Here is a 24,581-nt window from a genome sequence, read left to right on the forward strand (position 1 = left end):
ACAGTAACAAGTACAGTACACATAAAATAAAGTTTAAACACTGGATACACACCTCTATCAATTTTAAACTAACACCAAGCTCTATGGATACACATTAAGTTTGTTTCTATGTGCAGTCAGCTTGTGCAATGCCAGTTTACGAACAAATCAGGAGGAAGGAGTGGAAATTGGGGAGAGAGACAGTGGCCCTCATCTGTGCCACAAATTACTACATTTTGTTTTGACATTTCTCCCAGTGTATTCTCAGCAGAATAGGCCCCATGGTGTATTTAGGCTGCCAGTGCAAAGCAACATTGTAATGAGATGTGCACTTTATTGTCATAGTGACTGGGAGGTCACTTATGAGGTGTACTTTTTCTGATAACTCTTAGAAGACATATTGACAGAACAGATTCCTTCATTGTATCGAGCAGACATTATCAAAGTGAAGCATCTTTGAGCAACATTTAATATTTATTCAATTTATTTTATAAGAAATATTTATGTTCCACCATCCTTCTGATGTGTTTTGTCATTGCTTGGAGCAACTTGCGTCTCTGTAGAACGGTGCAGAACAGTCTGCGTGCGGGCTGGCCGCTTGCTGGTGCCCGTCCTCTGTTGCCACGGCCGGGGACAGTGACTTTTGCCCGTCAGGGAGTGTGCCTTTGTTGCGGCTACAGACATGTGGGCGCAGGTCCTATTGATGCCGAAGCGCTTCCTGCCTCTCTGAAAGTAGGACGAGGGAAGAGGGTGGAATCGGACCCACCCTGTCTATTTTAAACGAAGGTGGAAGGGGACCCTGCTCAGTCATTTATTCGTCTCCGACTCTTTGTGACCTCTTGGACCAGTCCACACCAGAGCTCCCTGTTGGCTGTCGACACCTCCAGTTTCTTCAAGTTCATGCCAGTCACTTCAAGGATACTGTCCATCCATCTTGCCCTTGGTCGGTCTCTCTTCCTTCTTCCTTCCATTTTCCCCAACATTGTGATCTTTTCCAAGCTTTACTGTCTCCTTATGGTATGGCCAAAATTCTGCTGCTTTGCCTCTAATAATAATAATAATAATAATAATAAAATAATAATAATAAAACTTTATTTATACCCCGCCACCATCTCCCCAACGGGGACTCGGGGCGGCTTACATGGGGCTATGCCCAGAACAGTACAATATAGCAAAATATAAAACAACATATCACAATACAATTAAACAATACAATAAATAATCATATACACTGCAACACAATATATATATACCAGGAGACCAGGGACATAAGATAAAAACAATCTAGAGGGTAGGTGATGGGGAGGTAACAAAAGAAGTGTGTAATAGTTACTCTCCGAAAGCACATCGGAAAAGCCAGGTTTTTAAATCTTTCCTGAAGGCTAAAAGAGTGGGGGCTTGCCTAATTTCGATGGGCAGTAAGTTCCATAAACAGCAGAAAAGGCCCTCTCCCTTGTTCCCACCAGGCGGGTCTGGGATACAGGCAGTCTCTCCATTGAGCAGCCGGCCATTATTTCCTGGAGGATAGACTGGTTGGATTTTCTTGCGGTCCAAGGCACTCTCAGGTTTTTCCTCCAGCATCAGAGTTCAAAAGTGTCTATCTTCCTTCGCTCAGCCTTCCTTATGGTCCAGCTCTCGCATCCATAGGTTACTAAGGGGAATAGCATTGCTTTGACAATGCGAGTATGCAGACCTCCATTGGCTGTGTGATGTCTCTGCTCTTCACTGTTTTGTCAAGGTTGGCCATTGCTCTCCTCCCAAGAAGGAAATGTCTTCTGATTTCTTGGCTACAGTCTGCATCTGCAGTGATCTTTGCACCAAGAAATATAAAGTCTGTCACTGCCTCCACGTTTTCTCCCTGTATTTGCCAGTTATCAATCAGTCTGGTTCCCATAATCTTGGTTTTCTTGATGTTTAACTGCAACCCAGCTTTTGCTCTTTCTTCTTTCACCTTGGTGATAACGCTCATCAGCTCCTTCTCGCTTTCGGCCATCAGAGGGGTATCTCAACTGCATACCTAAGGTTGTTAATGTTTCTTCCAGCAATGTTAAATCCGGCCTTGGATTCCTCAAGCCCCGTATGTCGCATGATGTGTTCTGTGTACAAGTTGAATAGGGAGGCTGAAAGTATGCAGCCCTGCCGCACCCCTTTCCCAATCTTGAACCAATCTGTTGTTCCGTGATCTGTTCTTACTGTGGCTATTTGGTCTTTATACAGATTTCTCAGGAGACAGACAAGGTGACTTGGAATCCCCATACCACTAAGAACATGCCATAGTTTATTATGATCCAAACAGTTGAAGGCTTTAGAATAGTCAATAAAGCAGAAGTAGATGTTTTTCTGAAACTCCCTGGCTTCCTCCATTATCTGGCGGATATTGGCAATTTGATCTCTTGTTCCTCTGCCATTTCTGAACCCAGCTTGGACATCTGGCAACTCTCGCTCCATGTATAGCTGGATTCTGCCTTGCAGGATCTTGAGCATTACCTTGCTGGCATGGGAAAGAAGTGCCTCTGAACAGAAGTTTGAGCATTCTTTAGCGTTACCCTTTTTTGGTATGGGGATATAAATTGATTTTTTCCAATCTGACGGCCAATCTTGTGTTTTCCATATTTGGTGGCATATGGCATGCATCACCCTGACAGCATCAACTTCCAAGATTTCAAAGCCCATTTTTGCCTGAAATTTGCCTTCGATGTTTCTGATTTTCTGGTAGAGATCTCTTGTCCTTCCTATCCTACTGTCTTCTTCCACTTCCATGCATTGCTTGTTCAAAAATAGTTCCTTGTTTCTCCTGGCTAACCTCTAGAATTGTGCATTTAATTGGGCGTATCTCCCCCTATTGCTGTTTCCTTTCACCTTCCTTCTTTCTTTGGCTACTTCCAGTGTCTCAGCAGACAACCACCTTGCCTTCTTGGTTTTCTTTTTCTTTGGGACGTACTTTGTTGCTGCCTCCTGAACAATGTTGTGGACTTCTGCCCATAGTTCTTCTGGGACTCTATTTATTAAATCTAGTCCCTGAAATCTATTTTTCACCTCTACTGCATATTCACTGGGAATATTTGTGAGATCATATCTAATTGGTCTGTGTATTTTCCCCGTTCTCTTTAGTCTGATTCAAAATTTTGTAATAAGAAGTGCTTGATCTGAAGTACAGTCAGCTCCAGGTCTTGTTTTCACCAACTGGATGGATGTCCGCCACCTTTGGCTGCAAAGGATGTAGTCAATCTGATTTCGGTGTTGACCATCTGGTGAAGTCCATGTATAAAGCCGTCTTTTAGGTTGTTGGAAGAGGGTGTTTGTTATGCACGAGTTTTCCTGGCAAAATTCTATCAGCCTAGTACATCCTGCTTCGTTTTGTTATCCCAGACCATGCTTGCCTGTTATCCCGGTTATCATTTGCCCACCTTAGCATTCTAATCTCCAGTAATGAGAATAATGTCTCTTTTTGGTGTGCTATCCAGTAGGTGCTGCAGATCCTCGTAGAACTGATCTAATTCCGCTTCTTCAGCAGCTGTGGTTGGGCTGCATGTTTGGGTCACAGTGATGTTAAATAGCTTGCCTTAAACTCGAATTGAGATCATTCAATCATTTTTTGGGTTGTATCCAATCACTGCTTTCGCAACTTTATTATTAACTATGAAGGCTACTCCATTTCTTCGGTGTTCCTCTTTTCCGCAGTTCCTCTTTTCTGGTGGTCATCTTTTGTGAAGTGACCCATTCCAGTCCATTTCAGTTCACTGACTCCCAGAATGTCTACCCTTAATCTTGACATCTCAACAATAACCACATCCAGTTTGCCCTGGCTCATTGATCCTACATTCCAGGTTCCTATAGTTTGTTGATTTCTAGAACATCGGATTCTTCCTTCACCTCCAGCACCGTTGGCCGTTAGCCTTCCTTTCGGCTTTGAGCAAACTGTGTCATCACATCTGGGGCTACTTGGACTAGTCCTCTGCTCCTCCCCAGTAGCATTTTGACCATCTTCCGACCTGGGGGTCCTATCTTCCGATGGTATACCGACATGTCTCTGGTTGTACTGATCCATATAGTTTTCATGGCAAGAATACTGCGGTGGGTTGCCATTACCATCCCCAGGGATCGTGCTTGGTCTGACTTCTCTGCCATGACCTGCCCATCTTGGGTGGCCGTGCACAGTATAGCTCATGGCTTCATTGAGGCACTCAAGCCCCAGCACCATGTCAAGGTAACGATCCAAGCTGGAGGGGAGGGGACCCACACTGGGGATTTCCTCAAATTTTTAATCCTTTGATGAGAGGGTGGTGCACGACCTGCCTGCGGGCTGGCCACTTGATTGTGCTCAGCCAGGGTGCTGCAGCCGAGCATAGCCATTGTTGCACGGCAGGGAGCAGGCCCTTGTGGGTGCAACACACACGGTGGTATGAGACAGACACTCAAGAGCAAATTCCTGCTTCTTGGCAGAAATGGGCGGTGCTGGGTGATGGCCAAGGTTGGCCAGATCCCCAAAGGAGAGGGACTCGAGCCCTCATGTCTGTAGCTGTCACTAGGGTAACACCCCCTGCCCCCATATATTATTAAATAGGTGTGGGGGTTGTGGTGTGGGGCTGGCCAACGGTGTCTGCCCCCCGGGGCAGTGAGACATGAGCCCCCCATTTTTCTTGCTGCCCCGAAAGAGCCACCCCCCGCCCAGCTTATTATTAGATGGGGGTGGCATGGGGCCGGCCAATGGTGGCCGACCCCCTTGGGCAGTGGGACTCGGGCCCCCATGTCTGTAGCTGTCACTAAGGCTACACCCCCTGCCCCCAGATATTATTAAATAGGTGTGGGGGTTGTGGTGTGGGGCTGGCCAACGGTGGCCAGCCCCCCATGCAGTGGGACACGAGCCACCCCTTTTCCTGGCTGCCCCCAAAAAACCACTCCCAGGCACCGCTTTTTATTAGATAGGGCCAGGGTGTGTGGTGTGGGGCCGGCCAATGGTGGCTGGCCCCCCAAGGGAGTGGGACATGAGCTCCCATGTCTTAGGAAGATGAAATATCACCACCCCACCCTGCTTATTTTTAGATGGGGGGGGGGTTCCAGTGTCTGCAAATGTTCACCATTTTCGCGGATTTCCGGCCACAGAAACAAAGATACATAAGTAGAAGAGGGACTTTCACAGTGATTAGAACCCAATTGAACAGGAAATAAGAATTTCAAAGCAGGAACAGGTTTCTTCAAATATTAAAAAATAGTGTATTATAAAAAGTTATGAAAATTCGCCAAAAATCATAGGAGACAGGAAACGTTCTGCAATTTTACCAAAGAGTGTTGAATGTGTTCTCCCACTGTACCAAATTTGATGAGGATAGCTCAAGAAATGAGGGCGGGAGAGCCCTGTAAAAGTCCCCCTGGGTTCCTTTTTTTTTGGCGATTGCGCATGCGCGTCCGCCATTGTAGAAACTTTTAGAAACATTATGAATTTTCGGAAATATCCAAAATTTTTGGGTGAAAAATTTGGAAATACTTTCTGTATCGAAGCGCCAGCGCCCCCTACTTTAAAAACGAGAATTGAAACATTTTTTTTATCGATCGGACATGCCTAGTGTGTGTGTGTGTGCGTGTGTGTGTGTGTATATATATATATATATATATATATATATATATATATATGAAAAATGTACCTGTGCCAACTTACAGAGAAATTCAACTTAAGAACAAACCTACATAACATATCTTGTGCATACGTTTAGGATTGTCTGTATCTTTCTTCTAATGTTGGGTATGGATGAGTATAGGAGTATAAAACTTGAATATAGGATCGTGCCTTTAATCAACATCACAAATACACACGTGTGTATGTTTACAATAGTTGTTAAAAAATCCTATCATGATGATCCTATACAATGGATTCATGAAAAATAATTGCTACACTGTGTACAAATGTATTTGATGCCATTATTAAAAATAGAGTGGGTCAGTTGATATGACACATATGGTTGTATAAACATTTTTTCTGTCTACATTGTTTCGACTTGCAAGATATATGAATGCATCAATAAAACACAGCAGAAAAGGATCTTGTTGGGGTTGTACCATGTGAGTGCCTTAGAACTCATTCTTTCTTTTCTTTTTTTGCAGTCTATCTTCAATGAATTTATTGTGGGTGGATGTGTTGATACTGAACACTGGAGCAAATATTGCTCCAATTTTGGAGGAAAGAGATTGGGAAAAGACAAGATATAAATAATATAAGGAACAGCAGCAGAAGAACAAGAAGCATCAATTTTATAAATGATTTTTATTTATAACCATGGAAATCAAAAGGAATAGAATGTAGGGCACAGAAAACAAGAATGGAATGCAATCTTCATCTCAATAACATTTCTTTGAGCAGAACAAACAAGAATGGAAGTGAAGTAACATCTCCATCTCATAATATTTCTTAGTCAAACATTTACCACTATGTAGAGATTTTTGGGGGAAATGCTATAAGGTAGCATATATGTAGTAGAATTCCTATGGAGTACAGTAGAGTCTCACTTATCCAACATAAACGGGCCGGCAGAACATTGGATAAGTGAATATGTTGGATAATAAGGAGGGATTAAGGAAAAGCCTATTAAACATCAAATTAGGTTATGATTTTACAAATTAAGCACCAAAACATCATGTTATACAACAAATTTGACAGAAAAAGTAGTTCAATACGCAGTAATGCTATGTAGTAATTACTGTATTTACTAATTTAGTACCGAAATATCACAATGTTTTGAAAACATTGACTACAAAAATGCGTTGGATAATCCAGAACATTGGATAAGTGAGACTCTACTGTACTTTGAATCTATTGCTCATGATTCCTGACTAGCCTCTAATGACACTGCATTGGAGGGTCATGTTCTTTTATAGCCAAATAGATCCAAATGTATGTAAGACATGATCATAGTGCACAGGCTGTATAGTTAATATCTTTATTGGGTACTACTAAATACCTATGGTATATGTTGACTTACCAATTAGCAATTGTTTCAGTGGGGATCCTTTGACACAGACATATAACACAGAATATCAAGGCAGAAAATCCCACAATATCTGCTTTGAACTGGGTTATCAGAGTCCACACTGCCTTTTTAAAGCAATCAATGTGGGATTTTATTCAGCTGTGTGGAAGGGGCCTGGGTCTGCTTTATTTGCAACTAATTAACAAAAATCAATTGGATGCATGTTTAATATAAATTTCATTTTTCCTATTGATTACATGAACATTCATCTTAAACATTACCTGAGCACGCATTGGGCTGAAGTAGTTTAAGATACACTACTGTTGTACTTGTACGTTGGTACTGTTGGCAGTGAATGGCAGATGAGATCAAGGTTGAAGTTTCTATGCTGAAGATTAAGGAACATTTTCTATTAATAGATGTTGTTGCTTGCAATGTGCTTATGTGTGTGTGAATGTCTGAGGTTACGTTTGTAATCTAGAGCAAGGAGAGTTGACAAGTAATATACTTGAGTGCATTATGTCCATAGTATTCTTCATGTAATCTTTTTTTAAAGGATAGTAAAGGCAATTGTTTCAATTTTAGAAGCTATATTCCTCATGGAAGTGAAGAAATGAGTTTCAAAAAACCAAAGTTTGAAAACATTCCCCCCATCAGTCTTCAAGACTGGAAGAAAAGTAGGTACAAGGGGGGAAATACTTGTTAATATTATTGCATACATAGACACACACAAAATGTCTCTACACTATGTTCAGTGACTAAATTATCCCCCCAAAGAAGAAAATACATCTGTACTTCAGTGTACTGTATTTCTCATGCCTTGACCCTGCTAACTCACTCCTCTTCCTTAAGCTGTAAAGAAATGTTGACTTTCATCTGTATGTATTATCTGCTTAGGAAAGCTCAGTGATTGTATTCTCCAAAGACACTTCAGACAAAGTTTTTTTTTTTTTGTGCCATGCTAAAATATTTTTTTTCAAATGAATTACATGTGAAGTCAGATGAATGGGAATTACACTGCTTTGGGATTCCATTTATGATTAGTAGTAATTCATTTCATCTAAAAGTGACTCTCCATTTGATAGATTTCATAAATGGGTGAAAATGATATCACACTCCATTATAATGAGGCCTTTTAAAAACTGTGGGTTCATCTTCAAATGATTCTGCCATACTTCCATCTCTTTTATATATTTATTCACTATATTGTTTCCATTGGGTTTTTATGTGTACTTCATCATGTAATCTATTCCCCTTCTGGTCATATAGTGTGATGTCCCATGGACCCTTGGGCCGTGAACCTGACTCCATTGTGGACAACAGTGATGAGGAAACAGGTTTAGTGCCTATTCAGCAAGACTCTGCCCCGTTCCAGATGTTTCCTATTGACAATTCTAGTTCAGTGCTCATTAAAAAGGGCCTTGAAACAGAGCCTTCTCTTCCCAGTTCCCCTCCCTTTGATAGAAAGATGTTTGTGCAAACTAACAGACAGGAGAAAGCTGGCCAGAGACGGAGCGCGCGATTAGCAGCAAGGGAATCTGCTGATTAACCTACTTTCCCCTGAGAATTCTAAGGGAGGATTGCATCTGGTCAAGACACCTGTTCCGAGGGAAGATTCGAAGTTCTTAAAAGTTCTGTGCGCTGCCTAGCCAGCGTGGAGTCAACGTGTCAGTTTGGAGAATTAACTTCGTTTCCAGCCAAGTGTGGACTGCGTTTAAGTCCACTACCTTCCAGCCTTGCCGTGCCTTGCCTAGCCGTGTTTCTTGTCTTGCCTTGCCGTGATTCCAGCCTTGCCTTGTCGTGCCGTGTATCCAGCCATGTCTTCAATTCCTTGCCTTGGACTTGCTTTTGAACTTTAGAAAAAGACTTGGACATTTCCCCACTCAAACTGCTTGGAAGTTTGAGTGCGTTTCGGTTTTTGGATTACAAACTTTTAACTCTAATATTATATATTGGACAATTTATTACTGGACTATATTTGACCTTTCCTGGAAGGTCTATTGATGAACTATACCTTCTGCTTATTTTCGTTTTAATTTCTTAATTCCTTAATAAAGATATTAGATTGTTTATTGGCCTCGGTGTATTGGTTTCCAGTGCTCTCGCAGCCAGGGGCGTCACATACAGCCTCTCAAATCTTGGTTTAAATTTATTTTTGATTTCTTGGATCTTGTGGAAGAGGTTTCTTCCTTTTTTCTTTTTTACTGCCATTCCTAGAACTCTGCCCCGAATTGTAGTGGAGCCTTCTTTTTGAATGCAATTTTCCTGCTTCTTGGCAGGGGGTTGGACTGGATGGCCTATGAGGTCTCTTCCAACTTTATGATTCTGTGATGCTATGAACGGTAATTCATATCTCTTTTTAAATGTAAAATAAACAGATTTATCTTTTGAATTGAGAGCTATTTTTACTTGTAAAGAGAAATTGTAATATCCAAAGAAAACAAGAGAGGAGACAGTGAGAAGAGAAAAATGTCTCCTTTGTGATGAGAAGGCAAATGGATAATTAGAAAAGAAAGCAAAAAGAGGAAAACTATGTGATGGAATAGGAAAATCATCAAACGGGGCTTTGCAAAGCTTAAGGGAAAAACAACAATCCCAAATACTTTACTTATCGCATGGGATAAAGTCCCAAGTCATTAAAAAAGCTATTGAAAAATACTATGACAGATCCCTGGTAATCACTTCTTTCCAGAATGAAGAGGAACCATTGCTGAGCACCATTTGGCTTTGGTTGTTTAACCAATTACAAATCCACCTAAAAGTAATACTGTCTAGCCCACGTTCTACTAATTTGTTTGTATTTTCGAAGATTATTGACTGTGGTTCTGAAATTACTTCTGCTAGTTCCTTCTATATCCTTGGATATAGTTCATCTGACCACAGAGACTTCAATTATTTTAGAAAAGCAAAGTGCTCCTTCTTTACCTATTTTGGGTTACGGTTCCCCTATTGCCTCCTCTGCTCCATATTGTTCAGGCCGAACATGGATTTCCATCCACATACATATGGCCAGATAAGAAATGTCAGGAGAAAGGTTCTTGCATTTGTCAAGGTATTTATTTCCTCAGATAAAGTGCAAGAGAAGGAAAAAACCTTTCCCTCCAGAGTGTACTGTGTCTTTTCTTTTGGCATAAAGAGAGAAAAACTTCCTACTTCAGGGAAAGTTGAAATAAGACAGTATCTGTGTTGTCGAAGGCTTTCATGGCCGGGATCACAGGGTTGTTGTATGTTTTCTGGGCTGTATGGCCATTTTCTAGAAGTATTCTCTCCTGACATTTTGCCCACATCTATGGCAGGCATCCTCAGATACCTCACAACCTCTGAGGATGCCTGCCATAGATGTGGGCGAAACATCAGTAGAGAATACTTCTAGAACATGGCCATACAGCCTGGAAAACATACAACAAGACAGTAGCTACTGTTTATTTTCATCTTCCAGTGACTAATTGAGCCAGATTCAGCTTTTGCTGAAGCAGGAACCTGTTTTCTCAGCATCAAAGTAAAAAGACAAAGTATGCTGTAGCAAAAGGCAAGGAAGTTCATTGTTTTATGAAGAAAGAAATGCACCTTTAAAAATGGAAGCCATATTGTTTGTTTCCATTTATGTTTCCAAAGTGGTGTATATGGGGCTAAAATGGAGGCTGTGCTACTGCAGCTACTAAAAAGAGAAGAAAGATAGTTATGGAGCCGCTTATTTTAAATGTATTTATACCATTCATTCTGAAAGGCTTTTCCTTTTCATCAAAGTCTGACACATTTTGCCTGTTCTTGTTTCTGAGTCCCAGAAACACGTGGGCTTTTTGACCCTTTTTTATCATTGCTAGAAACACCCCTTTTCTTTATGTATATGACGCTAAAGCACTGATCCATATATTCCTCAGTTAATGGATTCCTTTGTATTTTTTCTTTAACAGAAAGTTTGGTAGCAAAGGTAACAAAGAAGGAATAAGGATAGCTTCCTACACCTTCATCCAAAAGCAGTTAGTTCGACATGTTTCAGCAAACATTTTATTCACCACCAACAATAAGAGCATATGAAATAAAATAACTAGTAAGAAGAAATGCAAGCAAGAAGAAATACTATAACAGCCAAGAGAACACTTTAAAGCTTCTTGAATCCAATTTTAAAAGAAAGGTGAGATACAAATGTTTTATGAATCATATCAATCATATATGTTGACTTATACGTGAAGTCAACATATATATGTAAATTAATTATGACATTGTGGTGTGAAAGAAGAGAAACCATAGTGATGATAAGGAACAAAAAAGTATACTGCTAAAAAGAATCCTTGTGAAAATGCCATTAAATTTCCCCTGTAACTTGGGGTTTTCTTGGCAGGAACTACTGATGCAGCAAACATTTTTATTGCTGTACTTTGTACTTCCAATAATTTGATTGGAGCAGTACAACCAAATATTCATATCATGGATACTTTAGGATAGGGGTGTCAAATTCATTTTCACAGAGGGCCACATCAGCCTTATGATTGCTTTCAAGGGACCATTTGTAACTATATTGCCTTGGCCTTGAATGCTTTGCAGGCTACATAAAATGATGTGGTAGGCCAGATTTAACCAGTGGGTATGTATGTTTTATGATATGACGGTTGCACTAGAACCCTGAAACACCTTTTTATTACAAACCACACTGTCCAAATAATCCAGTAAGTAAAGGTTTATTTAAAGAGGAGTATATAAAAATAAACAAATGCAAAAGAAAGAATCAAAGTTCAAAAGGCTATTTCCAAGATAGCTGAGAGCCAAAATCCTTTCAAATATAGTCTCCAGAGTCAATCCATAAAAATATCCATAAACAAGATAGCATGAATCCAAGGCAGGCAACCTATGCCACACATGATCTAGAAGCAAGAACAAACTTAGAAACTTGAATACATAAATTCCATGAACATAGGACCCAAAAACCGAGAGCTGTTCGCCTGAATACAACGTTCCTCTCACAAAAGATTGTATCAGCAGGACCCACTTTAAAATGCCTCAGTCCCTCCCATAACATCATTTCTCACACACCTGCTTTTCCTCTCTTTATCTCTGAGCCTCTGGGAAAAAGAGCGAGTCTGTCTTTGTTGCATGCTCTTTCTCTGCAGTTGCAAGCACCTTGACCTAGACAAACATTTGTCTCCTATATATCTCTCAGCCTGCACTTCTGGCAGGTTTTTGTGAGAACTGATATTACTTAATCCAGTCTAGTGGGAACTGCCAGGAGATTCCAAAACAACTCTCTCTAATCCACTTCTATTCTCTTCTGTGCCTTCTGAATCTATCCCAACATCCCCTTCCTCATCTTCTGAGCACCCAGAATCTGACCAGGCTACAACAATGAGACATTTAAATTAAAAGCATTATAATTAACCTACTGTGGGCTACAAAAATATCCGCATTGTATTAAGACTTGGTGGAAAAGATCATCAGTCTAGTAAAGAATTACATGCGATTCTGGCCAAATCAAAACATAGAGTGGAATGGTCTATACCTTATTTTTTAAAAATGAAAGACCTTATGAGACACATAAATGTTTTGAGTTACAACATTAACCAGCAGTCAGCTGATGTTGAGCTATTTGTCCATGATTTTGTTTTCTTGAATTTCATTAAGTCAGATGATAATCTGAATGGTTCTAAATTGATTTTCCTTACTTCTTACAATTAATTTAATTTTGTAAATTTGGTTATCATATTAGAAATACATTGCAATGTGTCTTTATCTCATGAATTCAATTTATATTAATGCAAAACAAGAAGATAAAATAATATGGAGCATTAACTTTTTTTGATGTTGCAGATCTCCATACATGAACAGTTCTGTCCATAAATGTTTGTCTGCTAAGCTGTGCTAAATATTTATTTCAAGGCAAAGAGGTACAAACTTAAATTCTAAAACCTAAGTTTTGTGTATCTCTCTGATCCATGAAATTTACTGATTTTCAGTAAATTAACAAGAAATAAATCTTTTGAGTACAATCCCCTACCCACAAATTATTGCCTGAGTTTTATGCTGAAGTAATCAAAGCCTGTATGATCTTAAGCAGAAAGTAACATGTTACAATTGGGGAAACGTTGCAATCAGCTATGGGAGCAACCACTGTGATTGGGTGCTTGAAAATGATGTGAGCTTTTCAGATAATCGGGAGAAAATCACAGTGCAGTGATAGGAAAAGGTCCTTTACAATGCAGAAGATCTCTATTTAAGTTCCTGGCAGTCATAGTTTAGAAAAGATTGGATAGCAAGTGATAGGGAAGATTTTTTTAAAGTCCGAGACTCTGAAAAGTTCTGCCAATCAGAGTAGGAAGCACCAGGCAAGATGGACAAATAGCCTGCTACAAATGTCTACCTTCAGCATGAAAACCTCAATCCACATCTACCATAGATTCTTCTTTGCATTCTGACAACATATTGGTATAGAAGAAAGCAGCATCTTCCATCTCCCAGCAATTGTCTAGGTTGTCAGGAGCTTTATTTTAAGTTGTGCAGTAAGGTAGCTTATGACCTCTTCACAGTCACTGGAAAAAGGGAAGGTGCATGGTTGGCTTGTGCTACCTCATGTACCCTCCCTTCTTCCCCCATCATACATTTGGCACCCTGTCTCTTTCTTCTTCAGATGGGAGAAAGGGTGTCAAAGGGCACCTTAAATGTATATTTAAATGTATAATTATGTATATTTTGATGTATATTCTTAATTTTATTGTATTTTTTAATCTTGATGGACTTTTAAATTTGATGTAAACTGTTTTTTGATGTGTATGTTTATATTGTAAGCCGCCCTGAGTCCCCTGATGGGTGAGAAGGGCGGGGGTAGAAGTGATGTAATAAATAAATAAGTAAATAAATAAATGTGTGGCAACACACGTTACCCACCACCCTTTCCCCCATCATACAGAGAAAAGGGGAGGAAAGTGCAGGTAGCTCCATTGGAGCTACCCAAAACACACTTTCCTCCCTGTGATGGTGGAGGAAGTGCCTTCTAGTACTTCCCCTCCATTTTGGCAGGAATATAGGTGGGGCCTGCTAAGTGTTGTCTGATGATGCTTGGCAGTTTTGCCTGGCCAAAAGCAGCAAAACAGGACTGTTTTAGCCCTGTATGAAGAGGTCCTTAGATAGTTTGGGAAGAGCTGACTCTGGAGAATGGATCAGCCTGCTGCACAGAGTAGACTCAATGTGCAGTTACTTTTAATGATGCTACCACATAATTATTTGCTTGTGCAAGCCAAATGTATTTCACATATACGAAAGTATGAAGTGCACTATTTTTCCAGGTTCAGATTGTCCAAAGGATGTTTGTACACATCACTATCTGTCTCTGACTTATATTGAACCTACTGAACTGTATCTCCATGTTCGGTATGAATTTCTCCCTATTTCTATATCCCATTTTTGTACAGTAGAGTCTCATTTATCCAACGTATACGGGCCGGCAGAACATTGGATAAGCGAATATCTTGGATAATAAGGAGAGATTAAGGAAAAGCCTACTAAACATCAAATTAGGTTATGATTTTACAAATTAAGCACCAAAACATCATGTTATACAACAAATTTGATAGAAAAAGTAGTTCAGTACGCAGTAAGGTTATGTTGTAATTACTATATTTATGAATTTAGCACCAAAATATCATGATATATTGAAAACATTGACTACAAAAATGCGTTGGATAATCCAGCACGTTGGATAAGCGAGTGTTGGATAAGTGAGACTCTACTGTATATTTCAAGTCATCATAGTTTTGTTTTCATAGAGCATCTCATTACAACCTGACATGAAAGTGGTTTTTGTTTTTTCCTTTAATTGCCTTTCCTTGAATATCTCATAGGCATCCTACAAGCCCCCATCTGCTATGCCTCACTTTGGCCAGTTCCAATATGACCTTTTACTGACTGAATAAGAAAACAGAAGATATGGCCCAATAGAGCTCTTACATGTATTTTGGTTTTAATAACTCTCTTTTGAAAACATTAGAAAAAGAAAGAAAAATCTATATGTCTAGGAAGCTTTTTGCTAAGTATTTTCACAACCAGTTTAAATATTTAATGCTATTCTAAAAGCCTTCCTACTCTTAAATTCAGGTTCATTAAACATCCATTTAAGAAAGATGATTCTGTCAATAGGCCAATATGACAAAAGGGGGGTTGCCTTAAAAGGATTAAATTATCATACCAAGCAGATAATAGATACATAAAGTTTCTCCAAAGCTATGTAATAGATTTATAGACTACTTAGCCTTTGCCAAAAGAGCTTTTAGGTTTCTTCACTTGGTCACTAAATTTGCAAACAACCATAATGCTTGTCTTCCAGTGTGCATGTTTTCCAATGCAGACCAAAAGTTATGGCATGAGCATGCTTTTGGAAAATATTGATCATTAGTTATTTCTTGAAAATTTACGTTCATTTCTCTCTCTGCGTGTTTAGACATGCATACTTCTTCAAGCACATCTAACTAATGTATTATATTACTTGGAAAATATTTATACTAAAAACTTACATTGGTTGATATTCTACATTGCCTACTTAACTACACATGGCCACCTCATCAGACAGGGCTTGAGAAGCATCCTAAGACACTTATCTGCCAGTCCAGAGATGGATGAGCCTGCTGCCCATCTCATGATGTTGCTGGCCCCACTCATAAGTGGAGTGAAAGTGTAGTATGATGCTTCCCTCCCACCATGGCAGCCTGCCCATATTGAGCTGGCTCCAATGGAGCCAACACAGATCCTCGCCACTCAGGCAATGCTTCTTATGTTGCCGAATTCACCCCACTGCCTTTCTTATCTTTAGCGAAACGGGATAAAGCCTGGCCTTTGTGATAAGATCATTTGTCAGTTTCCTGCCCTGACTCGCTAAACATACTTTACTAGACAGAACCTGTTTTGAGAGTTGGAAGCTCCTTTGAAAGTTGAGTGTTCCTGCATGGCAGTGTTGCACCCCAAGGCAGCGTGAGCACTCGAAAAACAGACTGGAGCCAATATAACACACAAGCCGTTTATTGAAGAGATATATATATATATATATATACACACACACACACACACACACACACACACATTTAAGGTGGAAAGTCAGAGTAAGAAATAGTCCTTAATATATAGTCAATTGCAGTTCAGAAAGAGTTCAGCAATGTCTAAATTGTAATCCACAAGTGAAAACTTGACAGCTTCCTCCAAGAAATCAAAGTTTGTCCATGAAACATTAGCAGGAACACAGCGCTGCAAATCTGCAAACTTTAAATCCACTCGAACAGTCTCGTAGCAGGAGCAAGAAAGCAAGGTAAACAAGGCAGAGTCAATCTCGATTCAGGAACAAGGAAACTTGGTGCAAAGGAGAGGTCTACTCGAGAGTCGCAGCTCGGCACGGCTAGCCTGGAACTGGGAACTTGGCACGTAGTCAGGAGACAAGGCAAGGAGCTGGAAACTGGAACCTCTTCTGAGGAAAGGCAAAGTTGACACCGCAATGAGAATACAGTGAGGGGCACTTTTAAGGAATCCCAAGTCTGTAAAATTAAGGAGTACAGGACCCACAAAAACTTCCCATGGGAAAGTTAGCCATCCGACTTGAGAGCTAATCTTCGGCCCCGTCTCACTCCCTCTTTCCTGCTTCTATCTTTTGTAACAAATTCCTTCCGAATAAAAGTCTCATTTTCACCCAGGTCAACACCATCTGGTGTGGGTAACAATGAGGAGACTTCGGAATGTTTGCCAATTAGAGGTTCTTCTGAAACAACCATATCAGGCAGCTGCAAGGCCATGGTGCCTCGGTCCAGGGCAGAAAGGTATGCAAAATCCGCAGCATCATCTGTTTCCAATTCCATCTCTTGATGGAATACAGGCCATCTACAACAGGTAGGGTATTGGGCTAGATTACTTTTATGGTCTCTTCCAGCTCTGTGATTCTAGGTTATGAATCCAAAACGGTGATATTGATTGCAAGGTGTGTGATACATCCGTGGTTTTGTCATACCAAATCTGTGGAGTTGTAGTTTGGAAAGGTTAGGTACCTAGAATTCTTTTCTAGTGTAACATAATTTCTTTCCTGTTGGCCCTACAATTCCAAGCTCCTGTCACTCCCCTTTCCCTTTTGTCCCTAAGAGCTCTTCTCTGCATTGAAAAGGCCTCTATTCTGGACATGTTGCTATATTAGTTATTGGGTTTATTGTGATATAGTGAGATGAGTCTTCCTTGCAAGTTATTAAATCCATTCAGGAGTGTAGAAAATTGAAACCATGAAGACTCCATGTTACATTGGTGCTATACACAGTACATGGTAGCAACTTGGTTTTAAATAAAATAACACTCTTTCTTGAACTGCTTCTGCAGTCTCCCAGAACATTTCAGACATCTTCCATTCAATTCTACTAATTGGTTCCCATTCTTTTTTTGACCATCCTAACTAATGCTTTTACAGACAAATCTCAAGGTTAAATCCTTTCTCTCAGGCTCCCTACCTCACAGCATTTCATGAGCTATTATTGGCTGGTTCTACTCATACTTGCCTAGTTTGATAACATTGTATTTCTTATCTTTGATTTTCCATTGGATTTATCTCCCAGAAATCCTAACCAGTGTAGTTAATGATTAGGTATTCTGGAAGCCCATGGCTTGCCTACACTAGTTTTAAAACTCGAAGTGGATCAGAAGTTATTCCTGAATGTCCAAACAACATTCAGTGGCATTCAATCCTTAATGTGGGGGTAAACTGTGATTAATCATTTAGCTCTGCTTTAAGCAAAGCCAATAATAATAATAATAATAATAATAATAATAATAATAATAATAATAATAATAACAACAACTTTATTTTTATACCCCGCCTCTATCTCCCCAAAGGGGACTCAGGGCGGCTTACATGGGGCCGATCCCGAATAAAAACAAAAGCAATATAAAACACAACAATAGACAAAAAACATGCACAATTATAAAAATTTAAACATTACCCAATAAAAACAAATGACAAAAACTAACAAAAACATGGATTAAAACAGAGAGGTTGTAAAAGTAGACTGGGTAAGGTGCACCATATAAATATTGTAAACACGAGGTGACTGATAAAGTGCTGCAAATTCTTGGAAGTGCAAATTGGGATGGGAATAGACCCTGTGTCTATATCAAGTTGACATAGGTAAAAAGTGCAAACCGGTACAAGAATGGTCACAGATACAGATTGCTATGGGGATGAGCAATCTTTATCTAAAGGCCTGAGTAAAGAGCCAGGTTTTCAAGCTCTTTCTGAATGCTACCGGGTGGGGTTTTTCCTGATTTCCCTGGGGAGCGAGTTCCAGAGCCGGGGGCCACCACGGAGAAGGCCCTCTCTCTCGTCCCCACCAACCAAGCTTGTGACGGAGGTGGGAGCGAGAGAAGGGCCTCCCCCGATGAATGAAGAGATTGTGCAGGTTCGTAGGGGGAAAGGCAATCACTAAGGTAGGAGGGTCCCAAACTGTTCAAGGCTTTGTAGGTGATCACCTGTACCTTGAATTGGGTCCGGAAGGTGAACAGCAACCAGTGGAGCTCCTTAAGCAGGAGGGTTGAACGTTCCCTATAATTAGCTCCAGTTAGAAGCAAGGCTGCCGAACATTGGACTAGTTGGAGTTTCCGGGCTGTCTTCAAGGGCAGCCCTGCGTAGAGTGCATTGCAATAGTCCAGTCTAGAGGTAACTAAGGCATGGACCACCATGGCCAGATCAGACATGGCCAAGGAATGCTCCAGCATCTCACTGAAACACTGGCACAGTTCTGCACTTCAAGCAGAGTGTGGACAACATAACTTGCCTCAAAGCAAACCACTCAACTATTCACACATGTTTTATCAGTTCAGAGAAAAGACGGAACAGTACTTTGAAGAAAATGTGCCCCCTCAACCAGAGAGAATGAGGGAGGATGGTGATTTGTATCTTCATAATTGAGTATGACGTATGCTTGTCATATTCTTCATTTTTGTTTTATCTTATGTTGAACATACCTTAGCAGGAGGTTTTAAAAGGAAACTACAGCAGTAAGAAATATTTGTTTTAAAGTAATGTATTATTAATAAGCTACCATGTTAAGCACTTAGTATGGTTACAATGTTCTGCATATCACTGCAGCATTTTACAGTGTCTAATATAGCACAATAGGAGTTTGCATTCATTGTGCTAGTGATCATAAAAGAATACTTACTTTGTGACACTTTCATAGGTTTGTGTAAATAAGGCTTTGCTTTCTTTGCTAAAATAATACTGCTCTGATTCTATAGCCCACAGTAAAATGCTGTAGATCAAAAACAATTTGTTTAACTATATTGTGTTCTATTAAAAAAGTATTCTCTAGCTGTCCTGTATTTTTTCCACTAGCTATTAACAGTATTTTAAAATCTGTAGTAAAAGAACTTGCTAACAACTAAAGTGTATATAGCAAAACCAATGTAGAATGTAGATATTATTTGTTGCTACAAAAATGTTGAATCCTTTAATTCCTGTGCATTGCTTCCCTCTGCCTTTTTTTGCTACAAAATAGAACCAACCACATCATAATTGTTGTGATGGGTAGTGACGAAAAAGAAATAAGCCATGGTTGTTAAATTGGAGCCTTCTTTCTTAGTGACCATATCAATGCTTGGATGATGGATGTTTAAAATGTCGATCTTGCAATTTTTGCCCCAAAACAATAGGTAGGAAGGATCATATCAGTATTAAGTTGGCACATCTCTTCAAAATGACAGATTTAATGCTAACAATTAAGGAAAATTGAATATGGGCATATTTTCAGGTGTTGGGATGCAGCTGTGCTTCATTGTCATTTAGTAGACTTCCCATGTAGGTAGAATCTGAGAAAAGAGACTCAGTGTACTTATAGTGAACTTATACTACTGACTTTATTCTCTTGCTTAATCTCTAAGATTCTACAAGATCCCTTCTAGTGCATGAACATAGAATGCCTATGTAAGGCAGTGCTGAGCAGATCAACATGTGTTTTGCCAGTGTTAAACTGGTCCTGCCCAGTGCTAGAAAGTTTTATGTTTAGGGCAACAAAATCCAGAATCCTCCCAGATAGCATCTTGTCATGGGTGAAGTATTATAGGACTCAGAGTCCAAAAAGTAAGACTTTCAGGTTCTCCTACCATCAACAGTTGGAGCCACAAAATTATAGTGAGAACAGTGGGTGTGCTGACACAGGCCTTAGGTCTCAGTGTTGCAGGTAGTCTGCTCATGATGGTAGGAGCTTAACCTTGAGACTCAGTGTTCCTCTGTGCACACTCCTATTTCCTTTGCTAATCATAGGTCTACCTCAAACCAATATTCAGCACATGCTCGCATTCAGTATGCTTGGGCCATTAGAAGCACCAAGCAACAGGAGTTGTGAGAGTCTGCCAATTTGCAAAATGTCAGACTGTTTAAAGGCCCACATATCTGAGGAAGTGAGGATTTCCCTGGCAAGTTACAGTAGTGAAACGCCTACATATTGTGAGTTCTCTATTGGCATAAGTGTCTGCTACCAACTGGTTGGTAATGATTTCTCCAGCTGCTCTGGTACTAAATAGGAATGCTGCCTAGGTTTTAATGGTTCTTCTCATTTTAATGGGTCAGATTATTTCTTGAGTTTCACCTACTGTTGCACCCCAAGGTGGAACACTGGAAACTAGACAGAGACCAATAATCATATAATATCTTTATTAAAGCAAATATAAATTCATGAATGCATAAGCAGAAGGGATGAGTGGGAAATAGTTCTTTGTGGAAAGGTATGAATAAGTCCAAAAAGATGAAGAAAAATGTCCAGTATTATTGTCCAAAGTCCAAAACCGAAACATGCTCAAACTGTTGGGAAGTTTGTGCGGGGAACAACAAGGGAGGAAGGCTGAATAACAAGGTCCCCAGTCACTAGGAGATTGTGGATATCAAAGCAGGAACAAGACGAAGTTAAGATCAAACTTGATTCAGGAACAAGGCAAGGAAGTGAATTTACTCTGGTTTAAATTGGGAGTTGCGGCTCGGCTTAGCCGCCAGAAACAGGAGGCTTGGTTTGGTGAAATCAGGGAACTGGAGTCGGTGAAGTGTTCTCAGGAAAACGCTACGTTGACACCACAAATTGTCTGCAGTGCAAGGCACTTTTATGGAACAAAGATCAGATCCCAACGAAGGGAGACCAAACTCCCCAAAGGTTCCCAAGGGAATCTTCTTATCCACAATCCCCTCGAGATGCCAAGCGGTTACTCCTTCTAAGCCATTGTTTTTCTGATCTCTGGCGATGCAAAAACTCCTTTCGGTTGAAGGGCACATTCTCTGGGGAACTCTGGACATCTGGTTCGCCCAGGGGAGTAACATCTCCAGTATCTCTCCCACTTAAGGAAGCATTTGAACTATCAACAGCCGGCAGCTGTAACTGAAAGGAGCTGGGAGAACTGGGCAAAAGGTCAGAATAAGCTTCATCCTGGTCAAAGTTCATTTCTGGATCAGGTTCAGAAGCCAAAGGTGGCTGGAGTATGACACCTATTTACATTTCTAGTCTTCATAAAACAAAGTAGTGGACAGAAGAATAATGAAGTGCTTTTAGAACGCATTTTGTTACCTGATCTGGTGCCTTATTCTTGTTACATTTTCTCAGTTTCATTATATTTCTATCCTTTCTGCTGCTGCTGTTCAGTCGTTTAGTCGTTTCCAACTCTTCGTGACCTCATGGACCAGTCCACACCAGAGCTCCCTGTCGGCTGTTACTGCCCCCAGTTCCTTCAAGGTCAAGCCAGTCACTTCAAGGATACCGTCCATCCATCTCGCCCTTGGTCAGCCTCTCTTCCTTTTCCCTTCCATTTTCCCCAGCATCGTGATCTATCCTTTCAGGTAATGTAAACTAAATAGTTCACTGTTGCAATGGCAAATCCCACTCAGGCAGGGGGCAATCTTTATTCCAAGATCCCAGCCACTGTCATAATTAACACTTATGTGAGTGTGTGTGTTCATGCGAGGCACTGAGGGGAGAGTCTATTTCTGCTGGCACCTTTTGAGTTCAGGAGCCTAGCTTTATTTCTTTGAGGTTTAGAGATGAGAGTGAGACTTTATATATGATGAAACAAGAACTATTTGTTTATTTGACTTTTTGAGGTACAGCAGCTTGATGGTTTTCAGGAACATAAATATGGTACAAAATGCTTGATGGATTACAAATGGCTTTTGAATGCTTTCTTAAGAGGTTATTATTTTAAAACATTTCTGTGTGACTTTCCTTTATGAGATTCTTTGGCCTTTCCCTCCCAAAAGTTTTTAATACAATTGCTTTCAAAAACTGACTTTTAAAACTTAAACTAGATTCTAAAATCCTGACTAAACAGCCCTTTTAAGCCTAAACTAGGACTCCCTGTGCTCTTTTAGCTTTTAGCTATCCAGTTGTCACTGTTAGCTGTCCCAGCTAACTCTCTGACTGAACTCCAGGGAACAAGCTATCTCCTTAGCTGTCCCAACTCAACTCCAACTGCCTAGAATGTTCAGGAATAACTGAACTAACTGACGTTTTCCGCCCCTCTCTTGTGCCTCAGCACCTGCTCATTTGCATCCGGCCAATCAGGCCGCTCCATACAAATAGCTGCTATCTAGCTTCTCCCCCTGGCTTCTGTTAGAAATGAGCCACAAAATGTCTTCCTAACTTCCTGTTTTTCTTATAAAATGGCTGCTCACAAACCAACCCTTCAAAATAGACCACATACCAACTTTTCCTCAGGTAAGTCAAATATGTTACAACTGTATATATATAGAATTATGAAAAAGTAGAAACAGAGGAATAGAAACCGGGCTGTGGTGCAGTCTGGAAAGCAAGCCAGCTGCAACAAATCAACAAATCACTCTGACCAAGAGGTCATGAGTTCGAGGCCTGCGTCTTGTCTCGGTCTCTGTTCTGTGTCATGGCATTGAATGTTTGCCTTTATGTGTGCAATGTGATCCGCCCTGAGTCCCCTTCGGGGTGAGAAGGGCAGAATATAAATGCTGTAAATAATAATAATAAATGACAACAATCAAGGGGACTGTGAAGTGTCCTGGGTTAATTGGAGATGGTAATAATATTTGAATATGTTAAGAAAACATTCAAAATCACGTTTTACAAGTGTTGAGGAACCCTGAGAAGCAGCATAGTAAAGATATTTTGGCATGAAGGCATTATGCTAACTAATATGCTTTCGGGACATACGCATTTACATGTGCCAAGACTTTGGAAGAAACATTTAGTTTCCCTTTTCTTCCCCATTAGTCATGCAAATTATATGCTTCTTTTAACCTTTTCCACTCCTTTTCAATGTGGAGGCATCTACATGCTTGCAATCAATCTTGGGGATTTGGCACTGATGTATGGCATTGTTTTAACCTGCAGGTTTTCTTGATATATTTAGAGCAGAGCTTTCCAAACTATGTGTCGGGACACACTAGTGCGGCACCTGTAGCCTACTAGTGTGTCACATTAAAAATGCTCCCCTCCCCTGTCTCTACAAACAAATGCTACCTGGTAGTCCCTTGGAGCAAGCATTTCAGACATCCTTGGAAGAAGAGGAGGAGGAAGAAGAGCCAGCAGTAAAAGCAAAAGCAGAGGCAGCCACTCAGGTGCCACCAAGTCTAAGCCTGAGGCCCAACACCTTCCTCCTATTTGTCTTCAGCTCTCTGCCTCACCCCCAAAGGCAATGGCCCAAACAGCAGTCCCAAAGCACAGTGGTTTAATTACTACAGAACTGGACTGCTTGTGCTGTTCAAGTGTAGATACTGTTATAACTTTTATAATTTACACAATTTGTTGACTGAATTGCAGTAAGTATCATGAAAATTGATAAGTCTCTAATTAAGAAAATAAAATCTGTTGAAAATTACATTTGTGATGAACCACACAGAGTGGCTATAGAGGAAACTATACAAGAATCAACTGTAGTACATAAGAAGTGTAAAAGACAAAAATTGCAAACATAATTTAGACAGTAATATTATATGAAATGTATATATCTTATACATATATTTCTTCTTGGATACGTAATATCCTTCAGCCTTTGTTTCCTACACTATTTGTAATATTTTCATACATATACATATTTTATAATAAAATATTAAATATATAATGTATGAAAATGGGTTGTTTTAACTCCTGGTTTGCTGGTAAAACAGAATTATCATGTCGTGAAAGGATGCATGTCTAAAAAGTATTCCACCAACATGAAAAGTTTGGAAAGCTCTTATTTAGATTGTGTCTGCCATTAGTATCAGTTTCAAAGAGAAGTCATATTAGTATGTTGAGGAAAAAATAACAAAAAGAATTATGGCACCAGAAGAACTACAGATTTACATGGATTAGCACTCTTCATCATTGTTTCTGCCTCCATTGGTTTTCATTCCAATTTTGATTTGGGCTTTCATGTTCTCCATAGAGATTACATAATTTATTAATTTTGGTGGATGGTTTGATATGCTGTAAACAGTATGGTAGCCTTGTTCTTATCATCAGTTCTCCCCTTGTGACAAGTACAACTCTATTGGCATTCATCTGCAATATCTCTTTATTAAAGTTTTACCTTTTTGATCTTTTGTGTTTGCTATATATAAATGCTGATAACAAGGAAGAACTAATTCCTCTTACTATTTCAAAGAGCTCATCCAGTCCTGAACCCTCCTTCAATTTATGAATAGTGTTA

At 40.0% G+C, this 24,581-nt stretch overlaps 1 protein-coding gene across 1 annotated transcript in view; it reads left to right on the plus strand.

The window, feature by feature from the left end:
- Nucleotides 1-24,581, plus strand: part of dmd (dystrophin) — a 1,684,732-nt gene that overhangs the window by 15,402 nt on the left and 1,644,749 nt on the right. The gene's annotated exons all lie outside the window — the stretch shown is intronic.

Source organism: Anolis carolinensis, chromosome 3 (genome assembly GCF_035594765.1).
Source record: "Anolis carolinensis isolate JA03-04 chromosome 3, rAnoCar3.1.pri, whole genome shotgun sequence".
Taxonomy (NCBI): domain Eukaryota; kingdom Metazoa; phylum Chordata; class Lepidosauria; order Squamata; family Dactyloidae; genus Anolis; species Anolis carolinensis.